A 14,904-nucleotide genomic window follows, 5' to 3' on the forward strand; every position below is an offset into this window, starting at 1 on the left:
ATTTTTAAAAATAATTTAAAATTCCAAAAACCAATTCAATTAATTGCATTTTAAGTCAAAATATTCCAAAATACTATTTTCCTAATTGAAAACTAAATGTGCACATGTAATAAAAAAAATAAAATTGACTCATTTACATGTTAAAAAATTTAAATTTTATTCATGATTCATTTTAAATAAAATATTACTAACAATTATTATTTTTAAATTATTATTAATATCCATATTTTTCTAACATATATTAAAATAAAGCTAAGTTACCTTGGCAACCAATCAAACAGCATACAATAGAGTGTACTCCAGTGACTATTAGAAACTTCCTTTCCTCTATTCATTGTAACTATACCCTAGGAATAAAATGAGAAAAAATAATCCATGCTTTTCTGGATATTCATATTATGTACAAGATACAAGTTAAGCAGACACACAAATATTATTTCACTCCTAGTGGTGACCTTGAGCAATACTGAAACACTATGGTAGATCACCTTGAAAACCTGAAAGGGTCACTCACCTATGGACCATTGGGCCTATGAGTGATGCTAATCTTATGCAAGTGATACATCAGTATTTCCATTTTTTTATTTTTGCATACTTGGTTCATTCATGGATTAACAAATTCTGAGACTGATTTCCTGAAAGCATTAATGGGAGGACTGTTTCTGAGGTTGAATTATTTCCCATTCTGACTTCATCTTTGCCTACTGGGTTACGACTTTGTGCTTAAACTTCTTGTGTTTAATAGTTATAATTTTTTTCCTCCTCCATTCTTCAATTGGGGAACTTTGAAACCAACCTTCCAGGTTACTTATCAAATAAAAATCATCTTTGCAAACATTTCCTCCTTGGATAATGCAACCAAAAAGGTCATAAATATAAAAGCACAACTCAACTACTTCTAATCCCTACTGTCTAAAATCATAAGCAAAGTGAACAAGGTAAATTTGGGAGTTGACTTGGTTGCACAGGAGGAGCATGTCATATGTCATAGAAAGGGAAAATAGGCCCTTGAGGCTTCGGTCAAGTGGGAAGGGGTTGGAGTGAGGATGTGGGATGTCCCAAGTTTGATTCTCAAGAGGAAAAAAATGTTATCTATCACCAAAAAAAGATCACACTCACAAAGAGAAAGAATGTTGCCTATCACCTTGAGAAAACAAGAGTTTCAGAATAGGTAATGCCAATCAAAATAACAGAGCAGATGATTAGATTGTACCCATAACAACCACCACCGCCATTGTCTAGTTATGGATGAAGTTTGTAGGTAATGGCACCAAAGAAAAGGCATTTTCTAAACACAATTGAATTGATTCAGTTACATAATCTGTAGGAAGACATCAATGAAGGAAGAAAAGCAAAACAGTATGCTCTTTACACTTGGTCATACATCAATGCAGCTGCCATCAGATGGGATAGACCATATTCATTCGATTTCATTGTCCCATTGAAACACTAAAGTAAAATGGTACTCAAAGCCCTTGCGCTATGTCCCAACATCATCTGGCAACAAATTTTTTTGTGAAATTAAGCCATCAAGAGCAAAGATGATATACCCTCTTGACTAGAAACAAATTTTAAACATCTTATTAGAAGGGCACTAGCAAAGTCAAACACTCTTGCACAGAGAACAATAAGTCAAAGATGAAAATATGAAAATAATATCCATAGAAATAGAAAACCAATAGAACATGATTCCATAAAGACACATGGTAATGTCAGCATAAATGCATACTTAGTGCATGCACATGCATATATCTAAAAATTTTGGTAAGATATACATAAAAATATAATAAACATCATTATAGAAATATTATGTATGGCTTGTACACAAGAAAAATTGAGGCACGAAAAGATGCATCCCCAGCTAAACCTTGAATGTCTAAGCATAATAAAACTAGTGCATGTTTTATAAAGTCTCAAGGCATTCTCCAGTTTGCATTGAGAAGAACCTATATATAAAGCTAAGTTACCTTGGCAACCAATCAAACAGCATACCATACAATGTACTCCAATGACCATTAGAAACTTCCTTTCCTCTAAATCATGTAACCATACCCTAGGAATAAAATGAGAAAAAATAATCCATGTTTTTCTGGATATTCATATTATGTACTAGACTAGAAGTTAAGCAAATCCAACAATATGGTAGATCACCTTCAAAAGCCTGAAAGGGTCACTCACCTATGGACCATTGGGCCTATGAGTGATGCTAATCTTATGCAAGTGGTACATCAGTTTTTCCATTTTTTATTTTTATTTACTTATTTATTTTGGTTAGATGGTTTTAAGTTGATTCATGGATTGACATTTTCTGAGACTAATTTCCTGAAGCATTCATGGGAGGACTGTTTCTAGGGTTGAATTATTTCCCATTCTGACTTCATCTTTGGCTACTGGGTTATGACTTTGTGCTTAAACTTCTTGTGTTTAATAGCTATATTTTCTTCATCCTCCATTTTTTCAATTTGGGAACCTTGAAACCAACCTTCCAAGTTGCTTATCAAATAAAGATCATCTTTGCAAACATTTCCTCCATGGATCGTACAACTAAAAAGGTCATAAATATAAAGCTCAACTCAACTAATTCTGATCCCTACCAATTACAGTTGTCTAAAATCATAAGCAAAGTGAACAAGGTAAATTTGGGAGTCGACTAGGTTGCTCAGGAGCATGTCATATGTCATAGAAAGGGAAAATAGGCACTTCAGGCTTCAGTCAAAAGGGAAGGGGTTGGAGTGAGGATATGGGAGGTTCCAAGTTTGATTCTCAAGAGGAAAAAACTGTTATCCATCACCAAAAAAGGATCACACTCACAACGAGAAAGAATGTGGCCTATCACCTTGAGAAACAAGAGTTTCAGATAGGTAATGCCAATCAGAATAAAAGAGTAGATGATTAGATTGTACCCATAATAACCATCACCACCATTGTCTAGCTATGGATGATGAAATTTATAGGTAATGGCACCAAAGAACAGGCATTTTCTAAACGCAATTAAATTGATTCAGTTACATAACCTGTAGGAAGACATGAATGAAGGAAGAAAAGCAAAACAGTATGCTCTTTACACTTGGTCATAAATCAATGCAGTTGCCATCAGATGGGATAGACCATATTCATTAGATTTCATTGTCCCATTAAAACACTATAGTAAAATGGTACTCAAAGCCCTTGCGCTATGTCCCAACATCATCTGGCATTTAAATTTCAAACACTTGCTCAAACTCTAAGCCAATAAAATTAAAATTTTCTGTGAAATTAAGTCATCAAGGGCAAAGATGATATACCCTCTTGACTAGAAAACAAAATCAATATGCACAACCATAACCACCAAAACCTTTTTCAGGTCTAATGGAAGTTTCATGTAATTTCTAGAAACAACATTTTGTAAGAAATACAAGAACCTGCTGAATTAAACGATGGACATCTAGAGAATAAAGAATCCTCGGTATAATGAAGGGCATATTCCCAATCCATTTCCTTGCCGAGGAAACTTAGAAAGGAATTATTAAAAAAAAAAAAAATCCTTCAATTTCTCAGCAACCAAATGGGGGCCATGAATTACCGTTAGTGGGAGGAGGAGGTCGACCCACAATGACGACAGGCGACAACGTGATAAACCCTGATGGCGGCCGCCAGCCAGCATATCACATTATCACTTAGGGTTACTGCGTTCTGGGGCCTGATATATGTAGTGCTTAGGTTGGGTATTTTTGTAATTACGAGATATGCCTAGGACAGGTCAATTACATCCTATTCACCAAAATTTTAAACATTTAATTTTATTTAATATATTTTAAAATATAATAATTCTGAATTTAATTTTATTATAAATCTCAAACCATATTAATAAATGTATTTAATTATTAATTATTGTTTTGATCTCTTTAAAAAAAAATGGGTTCAGTAATATTTTAAAAAATAAAAATCATTTATGAATAATAATAATAATATAAAGCAAGTAATAATAAGTGAAATTTGTATCCATTTTTTATCATACAAGAAAATATTTATTTTTTATTTTTTTGTTCTATTTAAAAAAATAATACTATCATTTTATTTGATTGAAATAATTTATTTTTCAAAAATTTAAAACATTAAAAATTGGTATTTTTAAATTAATTTTTCAAGTGCACATACCTCTTAGAGAAGGTGACGCTATGTGCACTTGAGAGGGTTGCACTTGAGAGGGTTGATTGTTTCCCTCCTGTAACAAGAAAAATGATTTCTCCATATGATGAGATGATCTCTTTCATCCTTGTGAAGATGTCATACTTCACACTCTGCTCCACTCTCACCTTAAACTATTGACACCTCATCGTCCCACATGGCTAACCTCTTATACAAAAGCACCCTATACAAACACAGTATCACCAATATCCCATTAGCAGGAATTTTCTGGGTTTTGATTGAGTAGTCTCAAGAGAAATTTTGAAAATTGAAAAGATTCATAATGATAAGGGAGAAAATTTTGTAACATTTCATTAGTTGTAGCAACCTTTTGTACTAGTAATAAGTTCAAAATCTTGTGTCCTCTCTTTCAACTGGTTTTCAAGCAGCTCGACCTGCTTAATACATGTAGAGAAATTACTATATCATTTCTACTTCTTAGGTCATATCAATCATCCATACTATTCAATTGTACACGAGGTTAAACATGTCTTTTGAATTAACCTCTAATACCATTGCAGCCACCAATGGCATATGGTATGGAGCGAGTCGTCATCATGTCTTGAACTCCTCAAGCTCATGCTCTTTCATTTTTTTTCTCTAGTTCCTTGACCTTGTGCAAGAATAGTAGGGTTAGATGGGCCAATTGTTGGTTAACCGTGACAAAGTAAGAAATTGAAATAAAAATAACTCACCTAAGAAGCAACCTTTTGCTGGAGAGTCAAGCCAATTTCCTCCTCCTTCACTCCCACTGAGAGTTGAAATAACTGCTTCTACAGCTGTCTACATAACTCTGTCTTTGACTCAAGCTGGAGTTCTAGTTCATAAACCTTTTCCTTTTGATTCCTGCAAATCTGATCCTTGCTTTTGGCCTTCCAAATTCTGAAAGTTCTATTCTAATTTCCCCAAAGCCTCATCTTTTGAGTTGGATTCTTGCTTTACTTTATCAAGCTTCAGAAAATCAGAAGCTAAGTATTAATTCATTCAGATTACAGTTTAAAAGAATTCAACATATGGACATGCTAATGTGTGTAGGACATAGTTGACCAAAAGAACATTCCTATTAAACAGTTTTGAGCTTACCATCATTTTCATCTTTTGAAACTCACCCATATCAATCTGCCTCTTGGCAGGACCTAACTCCACCCCTCAAACTCCAGTTGCAAAGTTCAATGAACTTAGGAGTTTCACCCCAAGTCCTGTTCTGAAGGACTGATTTGTGCAAAGATCAAAGTTTTTGAATCACCCCCTGCAGTAAATGAATGGATTCTTTGACCAATCAAATATAACCAAATTATATTCATCAGTCTCTGATCTTGCTATTATAAGATCTAAAGTGCAAGTAAAGTCGTTTACTTCAAAAGGAGGTTATAAAAAAAACACTATATCATTGCCTGTATATAATTGGTAGAGTATCTGAACTTTAGTTTAAGAAGAAGTTAAGGATATCAGAATAACAAAGTACCGCACATAGAAAGTTTTATGATTTAGGAATACTGAACCGCAATGCAACTGATGATAAAGTTACCATAGAAAGTGCTGAAACCACTCTGAAGCAAGTGGGAAGAATAGGATTTTGTTTGGTGACAATTTATTCATACAGGGATATTCAAATTAAATTTCAGTTTATTCCTCTCATTCATGGAGCTCTTTTGCAGCTTGGGCTTGTTGAGTTCTTTATTTCGATTTAGGTTATTTATTTCTTGGTGTTGATTGCTACTTGCAGTTGAATCTGGTTATTAGTGGTTTAAATGGATTACTGTTGGCTTATGGGTGTTCATACAGAGACTTAAGATTAATTCATATCAGATTTTTGGGTTTACTTGGTGTGGAATTTCTAGTTATGGCTTTCTTCCAAAAGCTTGTAGGCCACTGGTTTTCACTATAACTGCATCAGCTATCAGTCTGTCCAAAAAAATTGGTGAACTGCTAGATCTCACCCATACTTTCACAAAAAGAAAAGAATAGAAAAATATGTCCCCTAAGGCTCTTAGATTAGACATAAATATTAGATTTTCTTACTTTCTAGCTTTATCTCTTGTATATTAAGAACAGAGAAACATAAGGGGATCATTGTGGAAAGAAGTAGAGGATTTACTTTGTGGATCAAATTTGGGAGCATTAGCTTGAGTTGTCTGTTGGAGGGAGTGGAGGATTGTTGTAGGGGTGAGTTTGCTCAGAGATTTATTAAAAGTTGGGAGCATGGAGGTAGGAAGTTTAAATTGGAATGTCAAGCAAATGAGGCAGACAGATTTTTATTGTGCTCTGTGGTTGACTCAGAGGCAAAGAAATTTTGTTTAGTGTTCCTGGAAGGAAAAGGTATTCTGGGAGGGTGGACCTTGTTGGCTGAAAAGCTCCGTTCTCTTGGAGTATCGACACATGATGAGCCTAGGGAAGTTTTAGTATTCTCTAGGACAGAGAGTAGAGTTGGGGCTCATGAAGGGAAGGCAAAAAATTCCTATGTTGATGTGGTGAAAACAAGAGCGAGAAGGTTAGGGGAACCAGTGTGGCTACAGCTGGGAGAAGAAGATGTGTTAAGTGGAAGGAAGATGTTGGACTGGTGTCTGGTTGGGAGATGGGGAGAGTCTCCTGTGTCGGCTCCAGACCTGTCCGCTTTGGGAAGATGGGGAAAATATCACTGGAACCTTAAAGGAGTGAAGTTTGCATGGTTGGGGGGCCCTTTCATTCTGATTGAGTTTGAGAATAAAGCAGAGGCAGACAAAGTGTTATTAAGAGGGTTTCGGTGCTTTAAGGATTCGTTTCTGCACTTGGAAAGGTGGGACCCAAAAGTGGGGTGTTCTCAATACTGTGAACAAATTAAGGAAGTTTGGGTGAGAGTAGTGAGATTACCGCTGCACTTTTGGAGCCGGGAAGTGTTTAGAAAGATTGGGGATTGCTGTAGGGGTTTTGTTGCAGTGGATGAAAACACTGCTGCCTTTAAAGAGCTGCAATGGGCTAGATTATTAGTGAAATCTAAAAGGTTAAAGTGGCCAAGTTCTTTGTAGGTGGCAATTAGCTCTTTTTGTTTTGCTATTCAACTGTGGTGGGAGGTGCAACCAAGGGTGTCGGAAGTGATCTCAGTAATTAGAAATGGTTTGGGAAAGGAGCAAGAGGTTAAGGATGAAGAAGGGGGTGTTTCACGCACCGGCTATAATGTGGAGCATATTCAATCCCATGAGCAGTCTGCAAAGGTGACTGTGCCGTGTGAGAGTGGAGAAGATTGCTGCAGAAAAGATAGGGAGGCCCTTTTTTCTGACTCGATGTTGGCAAGAGGGGCAGAGGCTGAAATGGTCAGAGGCAGGCTGCTTTCTGTTTGGGAGGGGGTTTCAAAAAATTGGCCTGCAGCCCAAGTTAATAGTCCTTTGGGCCAAGACTTGGAAATGAATGTAGAGAGGAGGCCCAACGAGGAAGGCCTTTTTGATGCAGCTTTAAAAAATCTCTTGGAAGTGGGCCGACCCACGGTGGCATCTTCCAAAGGCCCAAATCAGGTGGGACGATCCGACTCTAAAGTCTTATTTGGGGCTAGGGCTTGCAGGGGATGTCACGATGTGGACTGTGGGAGACCAGACGGGGATGTCTTAGGCATCCAGCTGGGGTCGTCTCCACCGACGCTAAATCTCACTGAGCTTACAGACGAAGCTTTGATGGAGGAGGCTTCCAAGGACACAGCTTCTTATCCTCGAGCTCTATTCTTGTTGGGGAAGTGGGATTTCTCTTCTTCTTCTATTCTTTCTAGGCGGGATGGGGTAATCGTCGCCACTGATGGGAGCCGAGGCCGGGATTGTAGCTTAGAAACAGTCGGGGGAACAGATTTGGATCCTTTAAGGATGATTTTGGCGGATGGAAGGGAGGCAGCGGTCTCTGGTTTCTTGGGAATGGCTAATGAGGCTGTTAAGGAGGAGATAAAGGATGTATCGGAAAGGGCATTTCAAGAAGTCATGGAGGAGGGAAACGAAGCGGGTGAGCCGTGCTGGCAGTCTAGTTGCTTGGCTAAGTTTAGCCGATGCCTTGGAATGCCGACAGAGGGTTTCAAAGGAGAGATTTTATTTTTGTTGAAAAGAATGAAAGAGAGGAAATTACAGAAGGGGAAGTTGGATGGTAGGAAAAAGAAAAAATTGGAGTCGTCAAAGTTCGAAAGGGAATTGAGAAAGCTGGAATGGACCGTGAATTATATTGGAGGAGGAGGAGAAGACGGGATAGTTTTTTCAGGTCTAGATGAAGATCTGTATGCTTTCTTGGAATGTAAGAGGGGCAAATAATTGTGATAAGAGGAAGGTAATCAAAGCCTTGATTAAGAAGAATAGGGTGGATTTGGTTTGCTTGCAGGAAACTAAAATCTAAGAAATGTCAAGGGGCCTTGTCCGTAGTCTAGGAGTGGGGAGATTTTTAGAATGGGGTTCTGTGGATTCAAGGGGTACTGCTGGTGGCATAGTGGTGTTTTGGGATAATAGGGCGTTGGAATTGATTGACCTAGAAAAGGGAGTGTTCTCAATTTCATGCCATTTTAAGAATTGTGAGGATGGCTTCATCTGGATTTTTACAGGGGTGTATGACCCGACCATGAGGAGGGACAGGGAGTGCTTCTGGGATGAGTTGGGGGCTATAAAAGGCCTTTGGAATGGTCCGTGGTGTGTTGCTAGGGATTTTAATGCCATCTTAAGCCTTGATGAGTGCAGTAGAGGAGGGAGTTTGAATTCAGACATGAAAAGGTTTTCAGAAGTAATAGAAGATTTAGAGTTAAAGGATTTGCCTCTACTTAGGGGTCTTTTTACTTGGAGTGGAGGGGTGAACAACCAGTCATTTTCAAGGCTAGATCGATTCTTGGTTAATGAGGAGTGGGATTGCCATTTTAGTGGTTTGAGACAATGTGTCCTCTCAAGACTAGTGTTAGACCACTTCCCGATTCTGCTGGAAGGAGGGGGTTTGAGAAGAGGACCCTCCCCCTTTAGATTTGAGAATATGTGGCTAAAAGTGGAGAGTTTTAAGGATTTGTTGAGATCTTGGTGGGAGGGGGACAACTTTAATGGCATTGAAAGTTTTATTTTGGTGGAAAAACTAAAGGTCGTGAAGTTTAAATTGAAGGAATGGAACATAGATGTCTTTGGTAGGGTTAAATACAGGAAGAATTTGGCTTTGGATCAGATGGAGTTCTAGGATGCTAAGGAGAAGACTAACAGATTGTCTTTGGAAGAGATGGAAGCTAGAAGAGAAGCGAGGGAAGAAAATAAAAAATGGGTGTTACTAGAAGAGATTACTTAGAGGCAAAAAACTAGAGAAGTGTGGTTGAAAGAGGGTGACAGAAATACGGGCATCTTCCATAAGATGGCCAATGCTCACAGAAGAAGAAACAATGTGGACCAAATAAGGATTAATGGTATTTGGCATTCGGAGGAGAATGGGATCAACGAAGCAATAGTCAATGCCTTTAGGACTTTGCTGTCCAATCCAGGGGACTGGCGTCCTCCTTTATCTGGGCTGCAGTGTGAGACACTGGAGAATATGGATGCTTGTGTTTTGGAGGTGCAGTTCACAGAAGAGGAGGTGTATGATGTGCTATTGGGATGTAATGAGGATAAAGCTTCGGGGCTTGATGGTTTCTCAATGGCTTTCTGGTAGTTTGCTTAGGACTTTGTGAAGGATGATGTGATGAATTTTTTCAGGGAATTCTATGATCACAATAAATTTGTTAAAAATCTAAATGCAACTTTTGTGGTCTTAATCCCAAAGAAAGCGGGGGTTGAAGATTTAAGGGACTTTAGGCCTATAAGTTTAGTGGGAAGTCTGTATAAGTGGTTGGCCAAGGTCTTAGCCAATAGGCTAAAAAAGGTGGTTGGAAAGGTGGTTTCTAAGGCTTAAGGGGCTTTTGTGGAGGGTAGACAAATTCTAAATGCAGTGTTGATAGCTAATAAAGCCATCGAGGCTTCAGAAGAATAATGAGAATGGTATTTTGTGCAAACTTGACATAGAGAAGGCTTATGACAATGTGGACTGGTCTTTTCTCCTCACAGTTATACCGAAAATGGGTTTTGGGGAGAAATTGATAGGGTGGATTAAGTGGTGCATATCCACTGCAAGCTTCTCTGTGTTGGTTAATGACACTTCTACGGATTTCTTTCAAAGCTCAAGGGGGTTGAGGCAAGGCGATCCTCTTTCGTCTTACCTTTTTGTGATTGACATGGAGGTTTTTAGCCTTTTTCTTAAAAGAGCTGTGGATGAAGGTTTTATGTCGGGCTGTAGGATGAAGGGTAGGAGTGAAGAAGGAATTTAGATATCCCATATGTTGTTTGCTGATGATACTTTGGTGTTTTGCCAAGCTTCTCAAGACAATTTGACTTACCTAAGTTGATTGCTCATGTGGTTTGAGGCTGTGTCGGGACTCAGGATAAACTTGGAGAAGAGTGAACTCATTCCAGTAGGAAGGGTAGAGAATATTGATGATCTCGCTTTGGATTTTGGTTGTAGAGTGGGTAGTCTCCCGTCCACTTATTTGGGCCTTCCCTTGGGTGCTCCGTTTAAGTCAGTGTCAGTGTGGGATGGAGTGGAAGAGCGTTTTCGTAGAAGGTTGGCCATGTGAAAGAGACAATACTTATCTAAGAGAGGAAGAGTGACTCTAATCCGAAGCACCTTGTTGAATCTTCCTATTTATCTTATGTCCTTGTTGCGCTTGCCAAGCTCAGTTAGCTGAAGACTTGAGAAAATTCAAAGGGATTTCCTTTGGGGGGGTGGCAATTTGGAGCGAAAGCCTCATTTAGTAAAATGGGAGTTGGTGTGCTTATGTAAAAAGAAAGGGGGCTTGAGGGTTAAATGTCTTCCCATTCTCAATAAGGCTCTTCTTTCTAAATGGAATTGGCGTTTTGCAAATGAAAGAGGCTTTGTGGAATCAAGTGATTAGAGGGAAGTATGGGGAAGATAGAGGGGGTTGGTGCTCTCGGGAAGTGAGAGAGGCGCATGGTGTGGGACTTTGGAAAGGAATAAGGATGGACTGGGAGTTGGTGGGCGCCCGAATTTCATTCCGTGTAGGTAATGGGAGGAGGGTGAGGTTTTGGAGGGATAGATAGTGTGGGGACTCCCCTTTGTGCGTGTTATTTCCTTCCTTATTTGTTTTGGCTGTTGATAAGGAAGCTCAGGTGGCGGATATTTGGGACCCCTTGGTGGAGGGGGGTTGGGGGGGCTGGAATCCCCATTTTTCAAGAGCCCTAAATGATTGGGAGGTGGAGGAGCCCTAAACTCCAGTTGCAAAGTTCAATGAACTTAGGAGTTTCACCCCAAGTCCTGTTCTGAAGGACTGATTTGTGCAAAGATCAAAGTTTTTGAATAACCCCCTGCAGCAAATGAATGGATTCTTTGACCAGTCAAATATAACCAAATTATATTCATCAGTCTCTGATCTTGCTATTATAAGATCTAAAGTGCAAGTAAAGTCGTTTACTTCAAAAGGAGGTTATAAAAAAAAAACTATATCATTGCCTGTATATAATTGGTCGATTATCTGAACTTTAGTTTAAGAAGTTAAGGATATCAGAATAACAAAGTACCGCACGTAGAAAGTTTTATGATTTAGGAATACTGAACCGCAATGCAACTGATGACAAAGTTACCATAGAAAGTGCTGAAGCCACTCTGAAGCAAGTGGGAAGAATGGGATTTTGTTTGGTGACAATTTATTCATATAGGGATATTCAAATTAAATTTCAGTTTATTCCTCTCATTCATGGAGCTCTTTTGCAGTTGGGCTTGTTGAGTTCTTTATTTCGATTTAGGTTATTTATTTCTTGGTGTTGATTGCCACTTGCAGTTGAATCTGGTTATTAGTGGTTTAAATGGATTACTGTTGGCTTATGGGTGTTCATTCAGAGACTTAAGATTAATTCATATCAGATTTTTGGGTTTACTTGTGTGGAATTTCTAGTTATGGCTTTCTTCCAAAAGCTTGTAGGCCACTAGTTTCCACCATAACTGCATCAGCTATTAGTCTGTCTAAAAAAATTGGTGAACTGCTAGATCTCACCCATAATTTCCCAAAAAAGAAAAGAAAAGAAAAATATATCCCCTAAGGCTCTTAGATTAGACATAAATATTAGATTTTCTTACTTTCTAGCTTTATCTCTTGTATATTAAGAACAGAAATACCAAAAATTGTCTTTCTATCTCCTAAAACTCATTTTTCAGTCACTCTCTTGGGTTTGACACCTAAATACTCATTGGGTACTAGTCATTGTGCTTGGGACTTGACAAGAATACAAAGATGGGTGACAAATAACTAAAAATAAAATAAAATTATGGTGGTTTACTGAACACAAGCGGAATTCCAATCTTCTCCCAAATGAGCTGCAAAAGTTCCAAATGAAGGGAACAGAGACAGACTGGAGGATCTGCAAGTGTTGAAGGTGGAAAACCAACGGCATGTTGAAGCCTGAGGTGTAGCGGAATGAGTTTCCCATTCAAGGTATTTACCAGGTTCCAAATGGGCATCAAAAGGTACTAGTTTTCTGAGTGTTTTCATATCCCGAGAACTTAAAATCACTTCTGACATGGTAATTCCCCATCTCCCTTATATGCTGAAAATTAGTATTTTGGTTTGAAGGAAAAATGTTTTGGTCAGAGGGGCAAATGTTGGAGCTTAGTGGGCAAAGCTTTTAGCATTATCAATGTCTTATTTCAGAGGCCTACAACAATGGTGTGTGTGGTTTTCTTAGGAAAAGATTTCCAAATGTTTCATTGATTTCAAAATTGGAATACAGGGCTGAATATATACACAGTATAGCTAAGCATAAAAAAGGAAAGAGAGACTACCAACTAGGCTATCAAGACTAACGTATCTCTACAGCTAATACACCTAATTTCCTATAATATCTTGACTAATAAATTACAGAAATCAAATCAGCCAGCTAATATACAATTATAACCAAAAGCTCTAATTAAGAAAAAAAGATTCTTGACTGATTCTCTACACTCCCCTGGAGCTGGATGGTAGATATCTTCCATTCCCAGCTTGCTTTTGAACTCCTTGAATTGACGTCTAGTAAGCCCTTTTGTTAATATAACTGCTACCTGATTACTTGAAGAAACATGAGACAAGTTTATAAGCCCAACTTCTATCTTCTCTTTCATGAAGTGTCAATCAATCTCCATGTGCTTGGTTCTATCATGCTGAATTGGGTTATGTGCAATACTAATGACAACTTTATTGTCACAGTAGAGCCTCATTGGTATCATCAGGGGCATTCTCAATTCACTCATCAATGACTTTATCTAGATAAGCTCACAGATTCCAAGAGCCAATGTTCTAAATTCAGCTTCTGTGTAGACCTCGCAACAACCGCTTGCTTCTTACTTCTCCACGTTATTAGATTCTCTCCTAGGAATGTAATAACTTGAGGTAGACCTTCTATCATCCACAGAACTTGCCCAATCAACATCAGTAAAAGCTTCCACATCTAAACTCTTGTCTTGTTTAGAGAACAACAGTCCTCTTCCAGGAGACCCTTTGAGATATCTAAAGATTCTAAATACTGCTTGTAGATGATCTTCCTTGGGATTGTGCATAAACTGGCTTACTAAACTGACAACAAAGGCAATGTCTGGACGAGTGTGTGAGAGGTAAATTAACTTCCCCACTAGTCTTTGATAACCTTCTCTATCAACCTCCTTACCACCTATATGAACACTCATCTTGATGTTCACATCTATTAGGGTGTCAATAGGTTTGCATCCTAACATGCTTGTCTCTTTAAGAAGATTTAGAACATACTTCCTTTGAGACAGGACAATTCCCTTTCTTGACCGAGCTAAAGATCGCAAGTTTCCCAGGTCTTTGATTTCAAATGACTGTGCCAAAGCTTTCTTTGATCTTAGCATCTCTCCATCACTTCTTGTGAGGATAATGCCATCAACATAAACTATCAAAATAGTTATTTTACCATTACAAGAATGTTTGTAAAACATCGTGTGGTTGGTCTGCCCGTTGAGTATATCCCATGCTTTTCACCGATAGAGTGAACTTTTCAAACCAAGCCCTTAGCGACTACTTCAAGTCATACAAAGATTTATTCAGCCTACACACTTTTCCTCTACCCAATTGATCTTCAAAACCTAGCAGCAACTCCATAAACACCTCTTTTTCCAAGTCACCAAGTAAGAAGGCATTTTTTACATCAAGTTGTTGTAGAGCCCAATCCATCTTTGCTGCAATAGACAATAGAACTCTCACTGTATGTATCTTTGCTACTAGGGCAAAGGTCTCTTAGTAATCAATACCAAATGTTTGGGTGTAACCTTTAGCCACCAGTTTTGCTTTATATCTTTCTATGCTTCCATCTACTTTGAACTTGATTGTGAACACCCACTTGCACCTCACCGGTTTTTTTCTTATTGGAAGATCAATAACTTCCCAAGTATGATTTTTAAAGAGAGCTTTCGTCTCTTCATTAACTACTTCTAGCCATTCTGGAAGCTGTAGTGCTTCATGAACATCACGAGGAATACTAACATGAGATAGATTAGTGGTAAATGCTCCAAATGAGCCATTTAGAGCACCATAGGAAACAAATTGAGCGAGAGGATGTTGTGTGTAGGATTGGCTAGATTTTCTGAGAGCAATAGGTAAATCAAGATCATCAAACAAGGGTTTAGGAAATGGATTTACCTGAGTGTTCAACTTTGTTTCCGGAGTTGAAGATTGGCCCTCTACAAGAGGAGATGGATTTCTTCCTCTTCTCCTGGAATATGTAATCCACT

General features: G+C 38.3%; 1 protein-coding gene and 1 long non-coding RNA gene across 7 annotated transcripts in view; both read right to left on the reverse strand.

Moving 5' to 3' along the window:
• Positions 1 to 1,175: 1,175 nt before the first annotated feature.
• On the reverse strand, positions 1,176 to 3,671 carry LOC104881224 (uncharacterized). The gene is made up of 2 exons (XR_787216.3): positions 3,563 to 3,671; positions 1,176 to 3,190 (listed from the first exon to the last, which is right to left on the reverse strand). It is a non-coding gene; the product is annotated as an uncharacterized LOC104881224 (long non-coding RNA).
• Positions 3,672 to 4,426: 755 nt separating this feature from the next.
• Positions 4,427 to 14,904, reverse strand: part of LOC100264615 (AUGMIN subunit 1) — a 29,509-nt gene continuing 19,031 nt past the window's right edge. For 4 of the 6 annotated variants that reach the window (XM_019223929.2, XM_002264780.5, XM_019223931.2 and 1 more), the window contains 3 exons: positions 5,251 to 5,416; positions 4,863 to 5,118; positions 4,427 to 4,780 (listed from right to left, as the gene is read on the reverse strand). The gene's annotated coding sequence lies outside the window, so the exon portion shown is untranslated. The other 2 variants (XM_059742099.1, XM_059742098.1) reach the window with 2 other exon arrangements.

The sequence above is a fragment of the Vitis vinifera genome, chromosome 13 (genome assembly GCF_030704535.1).
Source record: "Vitis vinifera cultivar Pinot Noir 40024 chromosome 13, ASM3070453v1".
Taxonomy (NCBI): domain Eukaryota; kingdom Viridiplantae; phylum Streptophyta; class Magnoliopsida; order Vitales; family Vitaceae; genus Vitis; species Vitis vinifera.